This window comes from Amblyomma mixtum, chromosome 10 (assembly GCF_055824585.1).
Source record: "Amblyomma mixtum isolate Tamu chromosome 10, ASM5582458v1, whole genome shotgun sequence".
NCBI lineage: Eukaryota > Metazoa > Arthropoda > Arachnida > Ixodida > Ixodidae > Amblyomma > Amblyomma mixtum.
In genome coordinates, this window is record NC_143021.1 from 36471215 (window position 1) to 36492055 (window position 20841).

At 38.9% G+C, this 20841-nt stretch overlaps 1 protein-coding gene across 1 annotated transcript in view; it reads left to right on the forward strand.

Moving 5' to 3' along the window:
• LOC149325587 (uncharacterized) overlaps nt 1-20841 on the forward strand; it is a 41580-nt gene that overhangs the window by 11832 nt on the left and 8907 nt on the right. The gene's annotated exons all lie outside the window — the stretch shown is intronic.

The window sequence follows — 20841 nt, forward strand, 5'->3', positions numbered from 1 at the left end:
GTACGACTTTCGAGCCGGTTTTGACCAGCATTATGCCAGCGTCGGTCCATTGTTGGTGTGCTGCTTGGGGGGTTGTGGAGTTTCGGAATTTTTGTGTTTTGGAGTTTCGGAATTTATGAGTTTTGGAGTTTCGGATTTTTGGATTTTTGGAGATTCGGGGTTGTGTTGTTCCAGAATTTTGTAGTTTTGTAGTTTTGGAGTTTTAGAATTTTGGATTTTGGAGGTATGGATTTTTGGAGTTTCGCAGTTTTGGAGATTCGGGGATGTGGAGTTCTGGATTTTTGGAGTTTCGGAGTTTTGGAGTTTCAGAGTTTTGGAGATTCGTAGTTGCGGAGTTTCGGAATTTGTGAGTTTCGGAGTTTTGGAGTTTCAGAGTTTTGGAGTTTCGGAGTTTTGGAGTTTTGGAGTTTCGTATTTGTGGAGTTTTGGAGTTTTTAAGTTTTCGATTTTTGGAGTTTTGGATTTTTGGAGTTTTGGATTTTTAAAGCATTGGAGTTTTGGTGTTTTGGATTTTTGGAGGTTTTGAGTTTTGAGGGGTTGTGGAGTTTTGGAGGTTCGGAGTTTTGGAGTTTCCGAGTTTTGTGGTTTCCGAGTTTCGGAATTTTGGAGTTTTGATTTTTGGAGTTTTGGAGTTTTGGAGTTCCGGATTTTCGGAGTTTCGGAGTGTTGGAGTTTCGGAATTTTGAAGTTTCGGAGTTTTGGAGTTTTGCAGTTTCGGAGTTTTGGAGTTCTGGAGTTTCGAATTTTAAGTTTTGGATTTTTGGAGTTTTGGATGTTTGGAGTTTTGGATGTTTGGAGTTTTGGACTTTCGGAGTTTCGGATTATTGGACGTCTGGAGTTTTAGAGCTTTGGAGTTTTGGAGTTCTGGATTTTCGGAGTTTCGGAGTTTCGGAGTTTTGGAGTTTCCGAGTTTCGGAATTTTGGAGTTTTGGATTTTTGCAGTTTTGGAGTTTCGTAATTTTGTAGTTTTGGAGTTTTGGAGTTTTGGAGTTTCAGAGTTTTGGAGCTTTGGAGTTTTGGATTTTTGGAGTTTCGGAGTTTTTGAGTTTTGGAGTTTGGTATTTTTGCTCTTTTGGAGTTTTGGAGTTTCGGAGTTTGGGAGGTATGGATTTTTGGAGATTCGGGGTTTTGTTGTTCCAGAATTTTGTAGTTTTGTAGTTTTGGACTTTTAGAAGTTTGGATTTTGGAGGTATGGAATTTTGGAGTTTTCGGAGTTTTGGAGATTCGGGGTTGTGGAGTTTTGGAGATTTTGGAGGTTCGGAGTTTTGGAGTTTCCGAGTTTTGGAGTTTCCGAGTTTCGGAATTTTTGGAGCTTCGGATTTTTCGATTTTTGGAGTTTTTAAGTTTTCGATTTTTGGAGTTTTGGATATTTGGAGTTTTGGATTTTTGGAGCATTGGAGTTTTTGTGTTTTGGATTTTTGGAGCTTTGGATTTTCAGAGTTGCAGATTATTGGAGTTTTGGAGTTTCGGAGTTTTGGAGTTTTTGATTTTTGGACTTTCGGGGTTTCGGAGTTTTGGAGTTTTCGAGTTTTCGAGTTTCGCAGTTTTGGAGTTTCGGAGTTTTGGAGTTTTGGAGTTTTGGAGTTTCGGAGTTTTGGAGGTTCAGGGTTGTGGAGTTTCGGAATTTTTTAGTTTTGGAGTTCCGGAGTTTTGGAGTTTTGGAGTTTTCGAGGTATGGATTTTTGGAGATTCAGAATTTTGGAGTTCCAGAATTTTGTAGTTTTGGAGTTTTGGAGTTTCCGAGTTTCGGAGTTTTGGAGTTTCGGAGTTTTTTAGTTTGGGAGTTGCGCCGTATGGAGAATCGGGGTTGTGGAGTTCCGGAATTTTTGGAGTTTCGGATTTTTGAATTTTCAGAGTTTCGGATTTTTGGAGTTTTAGAGTTTCGGACTATTCCAGTTTCGGAGTTTTGGAAATTCGGGGTTATGGAGTTTCCGAATTCTGTAGTTTTGGAATTTTGGAGGTATTGATTCTTGGAGTTTCGGAGTTTTGGAGTTTCGGAGTTTCGGAGTTTCGGAGTTCCGGAGTTACGGAGTTTCAGAGTTTTGGAGTTTTGCAGTTTCGGAGTTTTGGAGTTTTGGAGTTTCGGAATTTCGAAGTTTTGGAGTTTCGGAGTTTTTGAGGTTCAGGGTTGTGGAGTTTCGGAATTTGAGTTTTGGAGTTTCGGATTTTTGGATTTTTGGAGATTCAGGGTTTTGTTGTTCCAGAATTTTGCAGTTTTGGAGTTTTGGAGTTTCGGAGCTTTGGAGTTTCGGAGTTTCAAGTTTTGTAGTTTTGGAGGTTCAGAGTTTTGGAGTTTCAGAGTTTTGGAGTTTCGGAGTTTTGGAGTTCTGGAGTTTCGGATTTGTGGAGTTTTGGAGTTTTTAAGTTTTCGATTTTTAGAGTTTTGGATTTTTGGAGTTTTGGATTTTTAAAGCATTGGAGTTTTGGTGTTTTGGATTTTTGGAGGTTTTGAGTTTGGAGGGGTTGTGGAGTTTTGGAGTTTTGGAGGTTCGGAGTTTTGGAGTTTCCGAGTTTCGGAATTTTGGAGTTTTGGATTTTTGGAGTTTTGGATTTTTGGAGTCTTGGATATTTGGAGTTTTGGACTTTCAGAGTTTCGGATTATTTCACTTTTGGAGTTTTAGAGCTTTGGAGTTTCGGATTTTTGCACTTTTGGAGTTTTGGAGTTTCGGATTTTTGTATTTTTGGAGTTTTGGTGGTATGGATTTTTGGAGATTTGCGGTTTTGTTGTTCCAATATTTTGTAGTTTTGGAGTTTTCGAGTTTTGTATTTTTGGAGTTTTGGATTTTTGAAGTCTTGGATTTTTGGAGTATTGGACTTTCGGAGTTTCGGATTATTGGACTTTTGGAGTTTTAGAGCTTTGGAGTTTTGGATTTTTAGAGTTTTGGAGGTATGGATTTTTGGAGATTTGGGGTTTTGTTGTTCCAAAATTTTGTACTTTTGGAGTTTTGGAGTTTTAGAATTTTGGATTTTGGAGGTATGGATTTTTGGAGTTTCGGAGTTTTGGAGATTCGGGGTTGTGGAGCTTTGGAGATTTTGGAGGTTCGGAGTTTTGGAGTTTCCGAGTTTCGGAATTTTGGAGTTTTGGATTTTTGCAGTTTTGGAGTTTTGGAGTTTTGGATTTTTGGAGTTTTCGATTTTTGGAGTTTTCGATTTTTGGAGTTTTGGACTTTCGGAGTTTCGGATTATTGGACTTTTGGAGTTTTAGAGCTTTGGAGTTTTGGAGTTGCAGGTTTTCGGAGTTTCGGAGTTTTGGAGTTTCGGAATTTTGGAGTTTTGGAGTTTCGAATTTTAAGTTTTGGATTTTTGGAGTTTTGTATTGTTTGAGTTTTGGACTTTCGGAGTTTCGGATTATTGGACATTTGGAGTTTTAGAGCTTTGGAGTTTTGGAGTTCTGGATTTTTGGAGTTTCGGAGTTTTGGAGTTTTGGAGTTTCAGAGTTTTGGAGATTCGGGGTTGCAGAGTTTCGGAGTTTGTGAGTTTCGGAGTTTTGGAGTTTCAGAGTTTTGGAGTTTCGGAGTTTTGGAGTTTCGGATTTGTGGAGTTTTCGATTTTTGGAGTTTTGGATTTTTGGAGTTTTGGATTTTGAAAGCATTGGAGTTTTGGTGTTTTGGATTTTTGGAGGTTTTGAGTTTTGAGGGGTTGTGGAGTTTTGGAGTTTTGGAGGTTCGGAGTTTTGGAGTTTCCGAGTTTTGGAGTTTCCGAGTTTCGGAATTTTGGAGTTTTGGATTTTTGGAGTGTTGGAGTTTTGGAGTTTTAGAGCTTTGGAGATTTTGGAGGTTCGGAGTTTTGGAGTTTTCGAGTTTTGGATTTTTGGAGTTTTGGATTTTTGGAGTTTTGGACTTTCGGAGTTTCGGATTATTGGACTTTTGGAGTTTTAGAGCTTTGGAGTTTTGGAGTTCTGGATTTTTGAGTTTCGGAGTTCTGGAGTTTCAGTTTTGGAGATTCGGGGTTGCGGAGTTTCGGAATTTGTGAGTTTCGGAGTTTTGGGGTTTAGAGTTTTGGAGTTTCGGAGTTTTGAAGTTTCGGATTTGTGGAGTTTTGGAGTTTTTAAGTTTTCGATTTTTGGAGTTTTGGAGTTTCGGAGTTTTGGAGTTTTTGAGTTTTGGACTTTCGGAGTTTCGGAGTTTTGGAGTTTTCGAGTTTCGCAGTTTTGGAGTTTCGGAGTTTTGGAGTTTTGGAGTTTTGGAGTTTCGGAGTTTTGGAGTTTTGGAGTTTCTGATTTGTGGAGTTTTGGAGTTTTGGAGGTATGGATTTTTGGAGATTCAGAATTTTGGAGTTCCAGAATTTTGTAGTTTTGGAGTTTTGGAGTTTCCGAGTTTCGGAGTTTTGGAGATTCGGAGTTTTTTAGTTTGGGAGTTGCACCGTATGGAGAATCGGGGTTGTGGAGTTCCGGATTTTTGGAGTTTCGGATTTTTGAATTTTCAGAGTTTCGGATTTTTGGAGTTTTAGTGTTTCGGACTATTGCAGTTTCGGAGTTCTGGAAATTCGGGGTTTTGGAGTTTCCGAATTCTGTAGTTTTGGAGTTTTGGAGGTATTGATTGTTGGAGTTTCGGAGTTTCGGAGTTTCGGAGTTCCGGAGTTTCGGAGTTTCGGAGTTTTGGAGTTTTGCAGTTTCGGAGTTTTGGAGTTTTGGAGTTTCGGAATTTCGAAGTTTTGGAGTTTCGGAGTTTTGGAGGTTAGGGGTTGTGGAGTTTCGGAATTTGAGTTTTGGAGTTTCGGATTTTTGGATTTTTGGAGATTCAGGGTTTTGTTGTTCCAGAATTTTGCATTTCGATTGCGAGAATTTTGCAGTTTTGGAGTTTTGGAGTTTCGGAGTTTTGGAGTTTCGGAGTTTCAAGTTTTGTAGTTTTGGGGGTTCAGAATTTTGGAGTTTCTGAGTTTTGGATTTTCGCAGTTTTGCAGATTCGTGGTTGTGGAGTTTCGGAATTTTGGATTTTCAGTTTTTTGCAGTTGTGGAGTTTTCTAGTTTTGGATTTAAGGAGTTTCGGATTTTTGGAGTTTTGGGGTTTTAGAGCTTTGGAGTTTTGGAGTTCCAGAAATTCGGAGTTTCGGAGTGTTGGAGTTTTGGAGTTTCGGAGTTTTGGATTTTTGGAGTTTAGGATTTTCGGAGTTTCGGATTATTGGAGTTTTGGAGTTTTAGAGTTTCCGAGTTTCGGAGTTGTGGAGTTTCGGAATTTTGGAGTTTCGGATTTTTGCAGTTTTGGAGTTCTAGAGCTTTGGAGTTTTGGAGTTCCAGATTTTTGTGGTTTCGGAGTTTCGAACTTTTGGAGTTTTGGAGGTTCGGAGTTTTGGAGTTTTGCAGTTTTGCAGTTTTGGAGTTTTCTAGTTTTGGATTTGTGGAGTTTTGGAGATTTGGGGTTGTGGAGTTTCGGAATTTCGGATTTTCGGAGTTTCGGAGTTTTGACTTTTTGGAGTTTTGAATTTTCAGAGTTTCGGAGTTTAGGAGTTTTCGAGTTTCGGAGTTTTGGAGTTTCGGAGTTTTGGAGTTTTGGAGTTTCGGATTTTCGGAGTTTCGGAGTTTTGGAGTTTTGGATTTTTGCACTATTGGAGTTTTGGAGTTTCCGAGTTTTGGAGATTCGGGGTTTGGGAGTTTTCGAAGTTTGGAGGTTTGGAGTTTTGGAGTTTTGGTTTTTTGGAGTTTTTGAGTTTCGGAGTTCTGGATTTTTGCACTTTTGGAGTTTTGGAGTTTTGGATTTTTGAGGTTTGGAGGTATGGATTTTTGGAGATTCGGGGTTTTGTTGTTCCAGAATTTTGTATTTTTGTAGTTTTGGAGTTCTAGAACTTTGGATTTTGGAGGTATGGATTTTTGGAGTTTCGTAGTTTTGGAGATTCGGGGTTGTGGAGCTTTGGAGATTTTGGAGGTTCGGAGTTTTGGAGTTTCCGAGTTTTTGAGTTTTGGATTTTGCACTTTTGGAGTTTTGGATTTTTGGAGTTTTGGAGATTTGGGGTTTTGTTCCAGAATTTTGTAGTTTTGGAGTTTTGGAGTTTTAGAATTTTGGATTTTGGAGGTATGGATTTTTGGAGTTTTGGAGATTCGGGGTTTCGGAGTTTTCATGTTTTGGAGCTTCGGATTTTTCGAGTTTTGGAGTTTTTAAGTTTTCGATTTTTGGAGTTTTGGATATTTGGAGCATTGGAGTTTTTGTGTTTTGGATTTTTGGCGCTTTGGATTTTCGGAGTTGCGGATTATTGGAGTTTCGGAGTTTCGGAGTTTTTGAGTTTTGGAGTTTCGGATTTCCGGAGTTTCGGAGTTTTGGAGTTTCGGAGTTTCGGAGTTTTGGAGTTTTGGAGTTTCGGAGTTTTAGAGGTTCAGGGTTGTGGAGTTTCGGAATTTTTGTGTTTTGGAGTTTCGGAATTTATGAGTTTTGGAGTTTCGGATTTTTGGATTTTTGGAGATTCGGGGTTGTGTTGTTCCAGAATTTTGTAGTTTTGTAGTTTTGTAGTTTTAGAATTTTGGATTTTGGAGGTATGGATTTTTGGAGTTTCGCAGTTTTGGAGGTTCGGGGATGTGGAGTTCTGGATTTTTGGAGTTTCGGAGTTTTGGAGTTTCGGAGTTTTGGAGATTCGGAGTTGCGGAGTTTCGGAATTTGTGAGTTTCGGAGTTTTGGAGTTTCAGAGTTTTGGAGTTTCGGAGTTTTGGAGTTTTGGAGTTTCGGATTTGTGGAGTTTTGGAGTTTTTAAGTTTTCGATTTTTGGAGTTTTTAAGTTTTCGATTTTTGGAGTTTTGGATTTTTGGAGTTTTGGATTTTTAAAGCATTGGAGTTTTGGTGTTTTGGATTTTTGGAGGTTTTGAGTTTTGAGGGGTTGTGGAGTTTTGGAGGTTCGGAGTTTTGGAGTTTCCGAGTTTTGTGGTTTCCGAGCTTCGGAATTTTGGAGTTTTGATTTTTGGAGTTTTGGAGTTTTGGACTTCCGGATTTTCGGAGTTTCGGAGTGTAGGAGTTTCGGAATTTTGGAGTTTCGGAGTTTTGGAGTTTTGCAGTTTCGGAGTTTTGGAGTTTTGGAGTTTCGAATTTTGGAGTTTTGGATTTTTGCAGTTTTGGAGTTTCGTAATTTTGTAGTTTTGGAGTTTTGGAGTTTTGGAGTTTTGGAGTTTCAGAGTTTTGGAGTTTTGGTGTTTTGGATTTTCGGAGTTTCGGAGTTTTGGAGCTTTGGAGTTTTGGATTTTTGGAGTTTCGGAGTTTTTGAGTTTTGGAGTTTTGTATTTTTGCACTTTTGGAGTTTTGGAGTTTCGGAGTTTGGGAGGTATGAATTTTTGGAGATTCGGGGTTTTGTTGTTCCAGAATTTTGTAGTTTTGTAGTTTTGGACTTTTAGAAGTTTGGATTTTGGAGGTATGGAATTTTGGAGTTTTCGGAGTTTTGGAGATTCGGGGTTGTGGAGTTTTGGAGATTTTGGAGGTTCGGAGTTTTAGAGTTTCCGAGTTTTGGAGTTTCCGAGTTTCGGAATTTTTGGAGCTTCGGATTTTTCGATTTTTGGAGTTTTTAAGTTTTCGATTTTTGGAGTTTTGGATATTTGGAGTTTTGGATTTTTGGAGCATTGGAGTTTTTGTGTTTTGGATTTTTGGAGCTTTGGATTTTCAGAGTTGCAGATTATTGGAGTTTAGGAGTTTCGGAGTTTTGGAGTTTTTGATTTTTGGACTTTCGGGGTTTCGGAGTTTTGGAGTTTTCGAGTTTTCGAGTTTCGCAGTTTTGGAGTTTCGGAGTTTTGGAGTTTTGGAGTTTTGGAGTTTCGGAGTTTTGGAGGTTCAGGGTTGTCGAGTTTCGGAATTTTTTAGTTTTGGAGTTCCGGAGTTTTGGAGTTTTGGAGTTTTGGAGGTATGGATTTTTGGAGATTCAGAATTTTGGAGTTCCAGAATTTTGTAGTTTTGGAGTTTTGGAGTTTCCGAGTTTCGGAGTTTTGGAGTTTCGGAGTTTTTTAGTTTGGGAGTTGCGCCGTATGGAGAATCAGGGTTGTGGAGTTCCGGAATTTTTGGAGTTTCGGATTTTTGAATTTTCAGAGTTTCGGATTTTTGGAGTTTTAGAGTTTCGGACTATTCCGGTTTCGGAGTTTTGGAAATTCGGGGTTATGGAGTTTCCGAATTCTGTAGTTTTGGAATTTTGGAGGTATTGATTGTTGGAGTTTCGGAGTTTTGGAGTTTCGGAGTTTCGGAGTTTCGGAGTTCCGGAGTTACGGAGTTTCGGAGTTTTGGAGTTTTGCAGTTTCGGAGTTTTGGAGTTTTGGAGTTTCGGAATTTCGAAGTTTTGGAGTTTCGGAGTTTTTGAGGTTCAGGGTGTTGGAGTTTCAGAATTTGAGTTTTGGAGTTTCGGATTTTTGGATTTTTGGAGATTCAGGGTTTTGTTGTTCCAGAATTTTGCAGTTTTGGAGTTTTGGAGTTTCGGAGCTTTGGAGTTTCGGAGTTTCAAGTTTTGTAGTTTTGGAGGTTCAGAGTTTTGGAGTTTCAGAGTTTTGGAGTTTCGGAGTTTTGGAGTTCTGGAGTTTCGGATTTGTGGAGTTTTGGAGTTTTTAAGTTTTCGATTTTTAGAGTTTTGGATTTTTGGAGTTTTGGATTTTTAAAGCATTGGAGTTTTGGTGTTTTGGATTTTTGGAGGTTTTGAGTTTGGAGGGGTTGTGGAGTTTTGGAGTTTTGGAGGTTCGGAGTTTTGGAGTTTCCGAGTTTCGGAATTTTGGAGTTTTGGATTTTTGGAGTTTTGGATTTTTGGAGTCTTGGATATTTGGAGTTTTGGACTTTCGGAGTTTCGGATTATTTCACTTTTGGAGTTTTAGAGCTTTGGAGTTTCGGATTTTTGCACTTTTGGAGTTTTGGAGTTTCGGATTTTTGTATTTTTGGAGTTTTGGTGGTATGGATTTTTGGAGATTTGGGGTTTTGTTGTTCCAATATTTTGTAGTTTTGGAGTTTTCGAGTTTTGTATTTTTGGAGTTTTGGATTTTTGAAGTCTTGGATTTTTGGAGTATTGGACTTTCGGAGTTTCGGATTATTGGACTTTTGGAGTTTTAGAGCTTTGGAGTTTTGGATTTTTAGAGTTTTGGAGGTATGGATTTTTGGAGATTTGGGGTTTTGTTGTTCCAAAATTTTGTACTTTTGGAGTTTTGGAGTTTTAGAATTTTGGATTTTGGAGGTATGGATTTTTGGAGTTTCGGAGTTTTGGAGATTCGGGGTTGTGGAGCTTTGGAGATTTTGGAGGTTCGGAGTTTTGGAGTTTCCGAGTTTCGGAATTTTGGAGTTTTGGATTTTTGCAGTTTTGGAGTTTTGGATTTTTGGAGTTTTGGATTTTTGGAGTTTTCGATTTTTGGAGTTTTGGACTTTCGGAGTTTCGGATTATTGGACTTTTGGAGTTTTAGAGCTTTGGAGTTTTGGAGTTCCAGGTTTTCGGAGTTTCGGAGTTTTGGAGTTTCGGAATTTTGGAGTTTCGGAGTTTCGAATTTTAAGTTTTGGATTTTTGGAGTTTTGTATTGTTTGAGTTTTGGACTTTCGGAGTTTCGGATTATTGGACATTTGGAGTTTTAGAGCTTTGGAGTTTTGGAGTTCTGGATTTTTGGAGTTTCGGAGTTTTGGAGTTTTGGAGTTTCAGAGTTTTGGAGATTCGGGGTTGCAGAGTTTCAGAGTTTGTGAGTTTCGGAGTTTTGGAGTTTCAGAGTTTTGGAGTTTCGGAGTTTTGGAGTTTCGGATTTGTGGAGTTTTCGATTTTTGGAGTTTTGGATTTTTGGAGTTTTGGATTTTAAAAGCATTGGAGTTTTGGTGTTTTGGATTTTTGGAGGTTTTGAGTTTTGAGGGGTTGTGGAGTTTTGGAGTTTTGGAGGTTCGGAGTTTTGGAGTTTCCGAGTTTTGGAGTTTCCGAGTTTCGGAATTTTGGAGTTTTGGATTTTTGGAGTGTTGGAGTTTTGGAGTTTTAGAGCTTTGGAGATTTTGGAGGTTCGGAGTTTTGGAGTTTTCGAGTTTTCGATTTTTGGAGTTTTGGATTTTTGGAGTTTTGGACTTTCGGAGTTTCGGATTATTGGACTTTTGGAGTTTTAGAGCTTTGGAGTTTTGGAGTTCTGGATTTTTGAGTTTCGGAGTTTTGGAGTTTCAGTTTTGGAGATTCGGGGTTGCGGAGTTTCGGAATTTGTGAGTTTCGGAGTTTTGGGGTTTAGAGTTTTGGAGTTTCGCAGTTTTGAAGTTTCGGATTTGTGGAGTTTTGGAGTTTTTAAGTTTTCGATTTTTGGAGTTTTGGAGTTTCGGAGTTTTGGAGTTTTTGAGTTTTGGACTTTCGGAGTTTCGGGGTTCTGGAGTTTTCGAGTTTCGCAGTTTTGGAGTTTCGGAGTTTCGGAATTTTTGAGTTTTGGAGTTCCGGAGTTTTGGAGTTTTGGAGGTATGGATTTTTGGAGATTCAGAATTTTGGAGTTCCAGAATTTTGTAGTTTTGGAGTTTTGGAGTTTCCGAGTTTCGGAGTTTTGGAGATTCGGAGTTTTTTAGTTTGGGAGTTGCGCCGTATGGAGAATCGGGGTTGTGGAGTTCCGGATTTTTGGAGTTTCGGATTTTTGAATTTTCAGAGTTTCGGATTTTTGGAGTTTTAGTGTTTCGGACTATTGCAGTTTCGGAGTTCTGGAAATTCGGGGTTTTGGAGTTTCCGAATTCTGTAGTTTTGGAGTTTTGGAGGTATTGATTGTTGGAGTTTCGGAGTTTCGGAGTTTCGGAGTTCCGGAGTTTCGGAGTTTCGGAGTTTTGGAGTTTTGCAGTTTCGGAGTAATGGAGTTTTGGAGTTTCGGAATTTCGAAGTTTTGGAGTTTCGGAATTTTGGAGGTTAGGGGTTGTGGAGTTTCGGAATTTGAGTTTTGGAGTTTCGGATTTTTGGATTTTTGGAGATTCAGGGTTTTGTTGTTCCAGAATTTTGCAGTTTTGGAGTTTTGGAGTTTCGGAGTTTCAAGTTTTGTAGTTTTGGGGGTTCAGAGTTTTGGAGTTTCTGAGTTTTGGATTTTCGCAGTTTTGCAGATTCGTGGTTGTGGAGTTTCGGAATTTTGGAGTTTCAGTTTTTTGCAGTTGTGGAGTTTTCTAGTTTTGGATTTAAGGAGTTTCGGATTTTTGGAGTTTTGGAGTTTTAGAGCTTTGGAGTTTTGGAGTTCCAGAAATTCGGAGTTTCGGAGTGTTGGAGTTTTGGAGTTTCGGAGTTTTGGATTTTTGGAGTTTAGGATTTTCGGAGTTTCGGATTATTGGAGTTTTGGAGTTTTAGAGTTTCCGAGTTTCGGAGTTGTGGAGTTTCGGAATTTTGGAGTTTCGGATTTTTGCAGTTTTGGAGTTCTAGAGCTTTGGAGTTTTGGAGGTCCAGATTTTTGTGGTTTCGGAGTTTCGAACTTTTGGAGTTTTGGAGGTTCGGAGTTTTGGAGTTTTGCAGTTTTGCAGTTTTGGAGTTTTCTAGTTTTGGATTTGTGGAGTTTTGGAGATTTGGGGTTGTGGAGTTTCGGAATTTCGGATTTTCGGAGTTTCGGAGTTTTGACTTTTTGGAGTTTTGAATTTTCAGAGTTTCGGAGTTTAGGAGTTTTCGAGTTTCGGAGTTTTGGAGTTTCGGAGTTTTGGAGTTTTGGAGTTTCGGATTTTCGGAGTTTCGGAGTTTTGGAGTTTTGGATTTTTGCACTATTGGAGTTTTGGAGTTTCCGAGTTTTGGAGATTCGGGGTTTGGGAGTTTTCGAAGTTTGGAGGTTTGGAGTTTCGGAGTTCTGGATTTTTGCACTTTTGGAGTTTTGGAGTTTTGGATTTTTGAGGTTTGGAGGTATGGATTTTTGGAGATTCGGGGTTTTGTTGTTCCAGAATTTTGTATTTTTGTAGTTTTGGAGTTCTAGAACTTTGGATTTTGGAGGTATGGATTTTTGGAGTTTCGTAGTTTTGGAGATTCGGGGTTGTGGAGCTTTGGAGATTTTGGAGGTTCGGAGTTTTGGAGTTTCCGAGTTTCGGAATTTTGGAGTTTTGGATTTTTGCAGTTTTGGAGTTTTGGAGTTTTGGATTTTTGGAGTTTTGGATTTTTGGAGTTTTCGATTTTTGGAGTTTTGGACTTTCGGAGTTTCGGATTATTGGACTTTTGGAGTTTTAGAGCTTTGGAGTTTTGGAGTTCCAGGTTTTCGGAGTTTCGGAGTTTTGGAGTTTCGGAATTTTGGAGTTTCGGAGTTTCGAATTTTAAGTTTTGGATTTTTGGAGTTTTGTATTGTTTGAGTTTTGGACTTTCGGAGTTTCGGATTATTGGACATTTGGAGTTTTAGAGCTTTGGAGTTTTGGAGTTCTGGATTTTTGGAGTTTCGGAGTTTTGGAGTTTTGGAGTTTCAGAGTTTTGGAGATTCGGGGTTGCAGAGTTTCAGAGTTTGTGAGTTTCGGAGTTTTGGAGTTTCAGAGTTTTGGAGTTTCGGAGTTTTGGAGTTTCGGATTTGTGGAGTTTTCGATTTTTGGAGTTTTGGATTTTTGGAGTTTTGGATTTTGAAAGCATTGGAGTTTTGGTGTTTTGGATTTTTGGAGGTTTTGAGTTTTGAGGGATTGTGGAGTTTTGGAGTTTTGGAGGTTCGGAGTTTTGGAGTTTCCGAGTTTTGGAGTTTCCGAGTTTCGGAATTTTGGAGTTTTGGATTTTTGGAGTGTTGGAGTTTTGGAGTTTTAGAGCTTTGGAGATTTTGGAGGTTCGGAGTTTTGGAGTTTTCGAGTTTTCGATTTTTGGAGTTTTGGATTTTTGGAGTTTTGGACTTTCGGAGTTTCGGATTATTGGACTTTTGGAGTTTTAGAGCTTTGGAGTTTTGGAGTTCTGGATTTTTGAGTTTCGGAGTTTTGGAGTTTCAGTTTTGGAGATTCGGGGTTGCGGAGTTTCGGAATTTGTGAGTTTCGGAGTTTTGGGGTTTAGAGTTTTGGAGTTTCGGAGTTTTGAAGTTTCGGATTTGTGGAGTTTTGGAGTTTTTAAGTTTTGGAGTTTTGGAGTTTTGGAGTTTCGGAGTTTTGGAGTTTTGGAGTTTCTGATTTGTGGAGTTTTGGAGTTTTGGAGGTATGGATTTTTGGAGATTCAGAATTTTGGAGTTCCAGAATTTTGTAGTTTTGGAGTTTTGGAGTTTCCGAGTTTCGGAGTTTTGGAGATTCGGAGTTTTTTAGTTTGGGAGTTGCGCCGTATAGAGAATCGGGGTTGTGGAGTTCCGGATTTTTCGAGTTTCGGATTTTTGAATTTTCAGAGTTTCGGATTTTTGGAGTTTTAGTGTTTCGGACTATTGCAGTTTCGGAGTTCTGGAAATTCGGGGTTTTGGAGTTTCCGAATTCTGTAGTTTTGGAGTTTTGGAGGTATTGATTGTTGGAGTTTCGGAGTTTCGGAGTTTCGGAGTTCCGGAGTTTCGGAGTTTCGGAGTTTTGGAGTTTTGCAGTTTCGGAGTTTTGGAGTTTTGGAGTTTCGGAATTTCGAAGTTTTGGAGTTTCGGAGTTTTGGAGGTTAGGGGTTGAGGAGTTTCGGAATTTGAGTTTTGGAGTTTCGGATTTTTGGATTTTTGGAGATTCAGGGTTTTGTTGTTCCAGAATTTTGCAGTTTTTGAGTTTTGGAGTTTCGGAGTTTCAAGTTTTGTAGTTTTGGGGGTTCAGAGTTTTGGAGTTTCTGAGTTTTGGATTTTCGCAGTTTTGCAGATTCGTGGTTGTGGAGTTTCGGAATTTTGGAGTTTCAGTTTTTTGCAGTTGTGGAGTTTTCTAGTTTTGGATTTAAGGAGTTTCGGATTTTTGGAGTTTTGGAGTTTTAGAGCTTTGGAGTTTTGGAGTTCCAGAAATTCGGAGTTTCGGAGTGTTGGAGTTTTGGAGTTTCGGAGTTTTGGATTTTTGGAGTTTAGGATTTTCGGAGTTTCGGATTATTGGAGTTTTGGAGTTTTAGAGTTTCCGAGTTTCGGAGTTGTGGAGTTTCGGAATTTTGGAGTTTCGGATTTTTGCAGTTTTGGTGTTCTAGAGCTTTGGAGTTTTGGAGTTCCAGATTTTTGTGGTTTCGGAGTTTCGAACTTTTGGAGTTTTGGAGGTTCGGAGTTTTGGAGTTTTGCAGTTTTGCAGTTTCGGAGTTTAGGAGTTTTCGAGTTTCGGAGTTTTGGAGTTTCGGATTTTCGGAGTTTCGGAGTTTTGGAGTTTTGGATTTTTGCACTATTGGAGTTTTGGAGTTTCCGAGTTTTGGAGATTCGGGGTTTGGGAGTTTTCGAAGTTTGGAGGTTTGGAGTTTTGGAGTTTTGGTTTTTTGGTGTTTTTGAGTTTCGGAGTTCTGGATTTTTGCACTTTTGGAGTTTTGGAGTTTTGGATTTTTGAGGTTTGGAGGTATGGATTTTTGGAGATTCGGGGTTTTGTTGTTCCAGAATTTTGTATTTTTGTAGTTTTGGAGTTCTAGAACTTTGGATTTTGGAGGTATGGATTTTTGGAGTTTCGTAGTTTTGGAGATTCGGGGTTGTGGAGCTTTGGAGATTTTGGAGGTTCGGAGTTTTGGAGTTTCCGAGTTTCGGAATTTTGGAGTTTTGGATTTTTGCAGTTTTGGAGTTTTGGAGTTTTGGATTTTTGGAGTTTTGGATTTTTGGAGTTTTCGATTTTTGGAGTTTTGGACTTTCGGAGTTTCGGATTATTGGACTTTTGGAGTTTTAGAGCTTTGGAGTTTTGGAGTTCCAGGTTTTCGGAGTTTCGGAGTTTTGGAGTTTCGGAATTTTGGAGTTTTGGAGTTTCGAATTTTAAGTTTTGGATTTTTGGAGTTTTGTATTGTTTGAGTTTTGGACTTTCGGAGTTTCGGATTATTGGACATTTGGAGTTTTAGAGCTTTGGAGTTTTGGAGTTCTGGATTTTTGGAGTTTCGGAGTTTTGGAGTTTTGGAGTTTTGGAGTTTCAGAGTTTTGGAGATTCGGGGTTGCAGAGTTTCGGAGTTTGTGAGTTTCGGACTTTTGGAGTTTTAGAGCTTTGGAGATTTTGGAGGTTCGGAGTTTTGGAGTTTTCGAGTTTTCGATTTTTGGAGTTTAGGATTTTTGGAGTTTTGGACTTTCGGAGTTTCGGATTATTGGACTTTTGGAGTTTTATAGCTTTGGAGTTTTGGAGTTCCAGATTTTAGGAGTTTCGGAGTTTTGGAGTTTCGGAATTTTGGAGTTTTGGAGTTTCGAATTTTAAGTTTTGGATTTTTGGAGTTCTGGATTGTTTGAGTTTTGGACTTTCGGAGTTTCGGATTATTGGACTTTTGGAGTTTTAGAGCTTTGGAGTTTTGGAGTTCTGGATTTTTGAGTTTCGGAGTTTTGGAGTTTCAGTTTTGGAGATTCGGGGTTGCGGAGTTTCGGAATTTGTGAGTTTCGGAGTTTTGGGGTTTAGAGTTTTGGAGTTTCGGAGTTTTGAAGTTTCGGATTTGTGGAGTTTTGGAGTTTTTAAGTTTTCGATTTTTGGAGTTTTGGAGTTTTGGAGTTTTGGAGTTTTTGAGTTTTGGACTTTCGGAGTTTCGGAGTTTTGGAGTTTTCGAGTTTCGCAGTTTTGGAGTTTCGGAGTTTTGGAGTTTTGGAGTTTTGGAGTTTCGGAGTTTTGGAGTTTTGGAGTTTCGGATTTGTGGAGTTTTGGAGGTATGGATTTTTGGAGATTCAGAATTTTGGAGTTCCAGAATTTTGTAGTTTTGGAGTTTTGGAGTTTCCGAGTTTCGGAGTTTTGGAGATTCGGAGTTTTTTAGTTTGGGAGTTGCGCCGTATGGAGAATCGGGGTTGTGGAGTTCCGGATTTTTTGGAGTTTCGGATTTTTGAATTTTCAGATTTTCGGATTTTTGGAGTTTTAGTGTTTCGGACTATTGCAGTTTCGGAGTTCTGGAAATTCGGGGTTTTGGAGTTTCCGAATTCTGTAGTTTTGGAGTTTTGGAGGTATTGATTGTTGGAGTTTCGGAGTTTCGGAGTTCCGGAGTTTCGGAGTTTCGGAGTTTTGGAGTTTTGCAGTTTCGGAGTTTTGGAGTTTTGGAGTTTCGGAATTTCGAAGTTTTGGAGTTTCGGAGTTTTGGAGGTTCAGGGTTGTGGAGTTTCGGAATTTGAGTTTTGGAGTTTCGGATTTTTGGATTTTTGGAGATTCAGGGTTTTGTTGTTCCAGAATTTTGCAGTTTTGGAGTTTTGGAGTTTCGGAGTTTTGGAGTTTCGGAGTTTCAAGTTTTGTAGTTTTGGGGGTTCAGAGTTTTGGAGTTTTTGAGTTTTGGATTTTGCACTTTTGGAGTTTTGGATTTTTGGAGTTTTGGAGATTTGGGGTTTTGTTCCAGAATTTTGTAGTTTTGGAGTTTTGGAGTTTTAGAATTTTGGATTTTGGAGGTATGGATTTTTGGAGTTTTGGAGATTCGGGGTTTCGGAGTTTTCATGTTTTGGAGCTTCGGATTTTTCGAGTTTTGGAGTTTTTAAGTTTTCGATTTTTGGAGTTTTGGATATTTGGAGCATTGGAGTTTTTGTGTTTTGGATTTTTGGCGCTTTGGATTTTCGGAGTTGCGGATTATTGGAGTTTCGGAGTTTCGGAGTTTTTGAGTTTTGGAGTTTCGGATTTCCGGAGTTTCGGAGTTTTGGAGTTTCGGAGTTTCGGAGTTTTGGAGTTTTGGAGTTTCGGAGTTTTAGAGGTTCAGGGTTGTGGAGTTTCGGAATTTTTGTGTTTTGGAGTTTCGGAATTTATGAGTTTTGGAGTTTCGGATTTTTGGATTTTTGGAGATTCGGGGTTGTGTTGTTCCAGAATTTTGTAGTTTTGTAGTTTTGGAGTTTTAGAATTTTGGATTTTGGAGGTATGGATTTTTGGAGTTTCGCAGTTTTGGAGATTCGGGGATGTGGAGTTCTGGATTTTTGGAGTTTCGGAGTTTTGGAGTTTCAGAGTTTTGGAGATTCGGAGTTGCGGAGTTTCGGAATTTGTGAGTTTCGGAGTTTTGGAGTTTCAGAGTTTTGGAGTTTCGGAGTTTTGGAGTTTTGGAGTTTCGGATTTGTGGAGTTTTGGAGTTTTTAAGTTTTCGATTTTTGGAGTTTTGGATTTTTGGAGTTTTGGATTTTTAAAGCATTGGAGTTTTGGTGTTTTGGATTTTTGGAGGTTTTGAGTTTTGAGGGGTTGTGGAGTTTTGGAGGTTCGGAGTTTTGGAGTTTCCGAGTTTTGTGGTTTCCGAGTTTCGGAATTTTGGAGTTTTGATTTTTGGAGTTTTGGAGTTTTGGAGTTTTGGAGTTCCGGATTTTCGGAGTTTCGGAGTGTTGGAGTTTCGGAATTTTGGAGTTTCGGAGTTTTGGAGTTTTGCAGTTTCGGAGTTTTGGAGTTTTGGAGTTTCGAATTTTAAGTTTTGGATTTTTGGAGTTTTGGATGTTTGGAGTTTTGGACTTTCGGAGTTTCGGATTATTGGATGTCTGGAGTTTTAGAGCTTTGGAGTTTTGGAGTTCTGGATTTTCGGAGTTTCGGAGTTTCGGAGTTTTGGAGTTTCCGAGTTTCGGAATTTTGGAGTTTTGGATTTTTGCAGTTTTGGAGTTTCGTAATTTTGTAGTTTTGGAGTTTGGAGTTTTGGAGTTTTGGAGTTTCAGAGTTTTGGAGTTTTGGTGTTTTGGATTTTAGGAGTTTCGGAGTTTTGGAGCTTTGGAGTTTTGGATTTTTGGAGTTTCGGAGTTTTTGAGTTTTGGAGTTTTGTATTTTTGCACTTTTGGAGTTTTGGAGTTTCGGAGTTTGGGAGGTATGGATTTTTGGAGATTCGGGGTTTTGTTGTTCCAGAATTTTGTAGTTTTGTAGTTTTGGACTTTTAGAAGTTTGGATTTTGGAGGTATGGAATTTTGGAGTTTTCGGAGTTTTGGAGATTCGGGGTTGTGGAGTTCTGGAGATTTTGGAGGTTCGGAGTTTTGGAGTTTCCGAGTTTTGGAGTTTCCGAGTTTCGGAATTTTTGGAGCTTCGGATTTTTCGATTTTTGGAGTTTTTAAGTTTTCGATTTTTGGAGTTTTGGATATTTGGAGTTTTGGATTTTTGGAGCATTGGAGTTTTTGTGTTTTGGATTTTTGGAGCTTTGGATTTTCAGAGTTGCAGATTATTGGAGTTTTGGAGTTTCGGAGTTTTGGAGTTTTTGATTTTTGGACTTTCGGGGTTTCGGAGTTTTGGAGTTTTCGAGTTTTCGAGTTTCGCAGTTTTGGAGTTTCGGAGTTTTGGAGTTTTGGAGTTTTGGAGTTTCGGAGTTTTGGAGGTTCAGGGTTGTCGAGTTTCGGAATTTTTTAGTTTTGGAGTTCCGGAGTTTTGGAGTTTTGGAGTTTTGGAGGTATGGATTTTTGGAGATTCAAAATTTTGGAGTTCCAGAATTTTGTAGTTTTGGAGTTTTGGAGTTTCCGAGTTTCGGAGTTTTGGAGTTTCGGAGTTTTTTAGTTTGGGAGTTGCGCCGTATGGAGAATCGGGGTTGTGGAGTTCCGGAATTTTTGGAGTTTCGGATTTTTGAATTTTCAGAGTTTCGGATTTTTGGAGTTTTAGAGTTTCGGACTATTCCAGTTTCGGAGTTTTGGAAATTCGGGGTTATGGAGTTTCCGAATTCTGTAGTTTTGGAATTTTGGAGGTATTGATTGTTGGAGTTTCGGAGTTTTGGAGTTTCGGAGTTTCGGAGTTTCGGAGTTCCGGAGTTACGGAGTTTCGGAGTTTTGGAGTTCCGGAGTTTCGGAGTTTCGGAGTTTTGGAGTTTTGCAGTTTCGGAGTTTTGGAGTTTTGGAGTTTCGGAATTTCGAAGTTTTGGAGTTTCGGAGTTTTTGAGGTTCAGGGTGTTGGAGTTTCGGAATTTGAGTTTTGGAGTTTCGGATTTTTGGATTTTTGGAGATTCAGGGTTTTGTTCCAGAATTTTGCAGTTTTGGAGTTTTGGAGTTTCGGAGCTTTGGAGTTTCGGAGTTTCAAGTTTTGTAGTTTTGGAGGTTCAGAGTTTTTGAGTTTCAGAGTTTTGGAGTTTCGGAGTTTTGGAGTTCTGGAGTTTCGGATTTGTGGAGTTTTGGAGTTTTTAAGTTTTCGATTTTTAGAGTTTTGGATTTTTGGAGTTTTGGATTTTTAAAGCATTGGAGTTTTGGTGTTTTGGATATTTGGAGGTTTTGAGTTTGGAGGGGTTGTGGAGTTTTGGAGTTTTGGAGGTTCGGAGTTTTGGAGTTTCCGAGTTTCGGAATTTTGGAGTTTTGGATTTTTGGAGTTTTGGATTTTTGGAGTCTTGGATATTTGGAGTTTTGGACTTTCGGAGTTTCGGATTATTTCACTTTTGGAGTTTTAGAGCTTTGGAGTTTCGGATTTTTGCACTTTTGGAGTTTTGGAGTTTCGGATTTTTGTATTTTTGGAGTTTTGGTGGTATGGATTTTTGGAGATTTGGGGTTTTGTTGTTCCAATATTTTGTAGTTTTGGAGTTTTCGAGTTTTGTATTTTTGGAGTTTTGGATTTTTGAAGTCTTGGATTTTTGGAGTATTGGACTTTCGGAGTTTCGGATTATTGGACTTTTGGAGTTTTAGAGCTTTGGAGTTTTGGATTTTTAGAGTTTTGGAGGTATGGATTTTTGGAGATTTGGGGTTTTGTTGTTCCAAAATTTTGTACTTTTGGTGTTTTGGAGTTTTAGAATTTTGGATTTTGGAGGTATGGATTTTTGGAGTTTCGGAGTTTTGGAGATTCGGGGTTGTGGAGCTTTGGAGATTTTGGAGGTTCGGAGTTTTGGAGTTTCCGAGTTTCGGAATTTTGGAGTTTTGGATTTTTGCAGTTTTGGAGTTTTGGAGTTTTGGATTTTTGGAGTTTTGGATTTTTGGAGTTTTCGATTTTTGGAGTTTTGGACTTTCGGAGTTTCGGATTATTGGACTTTTGGAGTTTTAGAGCTTTGGAGTTTTGGAGTTCCAGGTTTTCGGAGTTTCGGAGTTTTGGAGTTTCGGAATTTTGGAGTTTTGGAGTTTCGAATTTTAAGTTTTGGATTTTTGGAGTTTTGTATTGTTTGAGTTTTGGACTTTCGGAGTTTCGGATTATTGGACATTTGGAGTTTTAGAGCTTTGGAGTTTTGGAGTTCTGGATTTTTGGAGTTTCGGAGTTTTGGAGTTTTGGAGTTTTGGAGTTTTGGAGTTTCAGAGTTTTGGAGATTCGGGGTTGCAGAGTTTCGGAGTTTGTGAGTTTCGGAGTTTTGGAGTTTTGCAGTTTCGGAGTTTTGGAGTTTTGGAGTTTCGAATTTTAAGTTTTGGATTTTTGGAGTTTTGGATGTTTGGAGTTTTGGACTTTCGGAGTTTCGGATTATTGGATGTCTGGAGTTTTAGAGCTTTGGAGTTTTGGAGTTCTGGATTTTCGGAGTTTCGGAGTTTCGGAGTTTTGGAGTTTCCGAGTTTCGGAATTTTGGAGTTTTGGATTTTTGCAGTTTTGGAGTTTCGTAATTTTGTAGTTTTGGAGTTTGGAGTTTTGGAGTTTTGGAGTTTCAGAGTTTTGGAGTTTTGGTGTTTTGGATTTTAGGAGTTTCGGAGTTTTGGAGCTTTGGAGTTTTGGATTTTTGGAGTTTCGGAGTTTTTGAGTTTTGGAGTTTTGTATTTTTGCACTTTTGGAGTTTTGGAGTTTCGGAGTTTGGGAGGTATGGATTTTTGGAGATTCGGGGTTTTGTTGTTCCAGAATTTTGTAGTTTTGTAGTTTTGGACTTTTAGAAGTTTGGATTTTGGAGGTATGGAATTTTGGAGTTTTCGGAGTTTTGGAGATTCGGGGTTGTGGAGTTCTGGAGATTTTGGAGGTTCGGAGTTTTGGAGTTTCCGAGTTTTGGAGTTTCCGAGTTTCGGAATTTTTGGAGCTTCGGATTTTTCGATTTTTGGAGTTTTTAAGTTTTCGATTTTTGGAGTTTTGGATATTTGGAGTTTTGGATTTTTGGAGCATTGGAGTTTTTGTGTTTTGGATTTTTGGAGCTTTGGATTTTCAGAGTTGCAGATTATTGGAG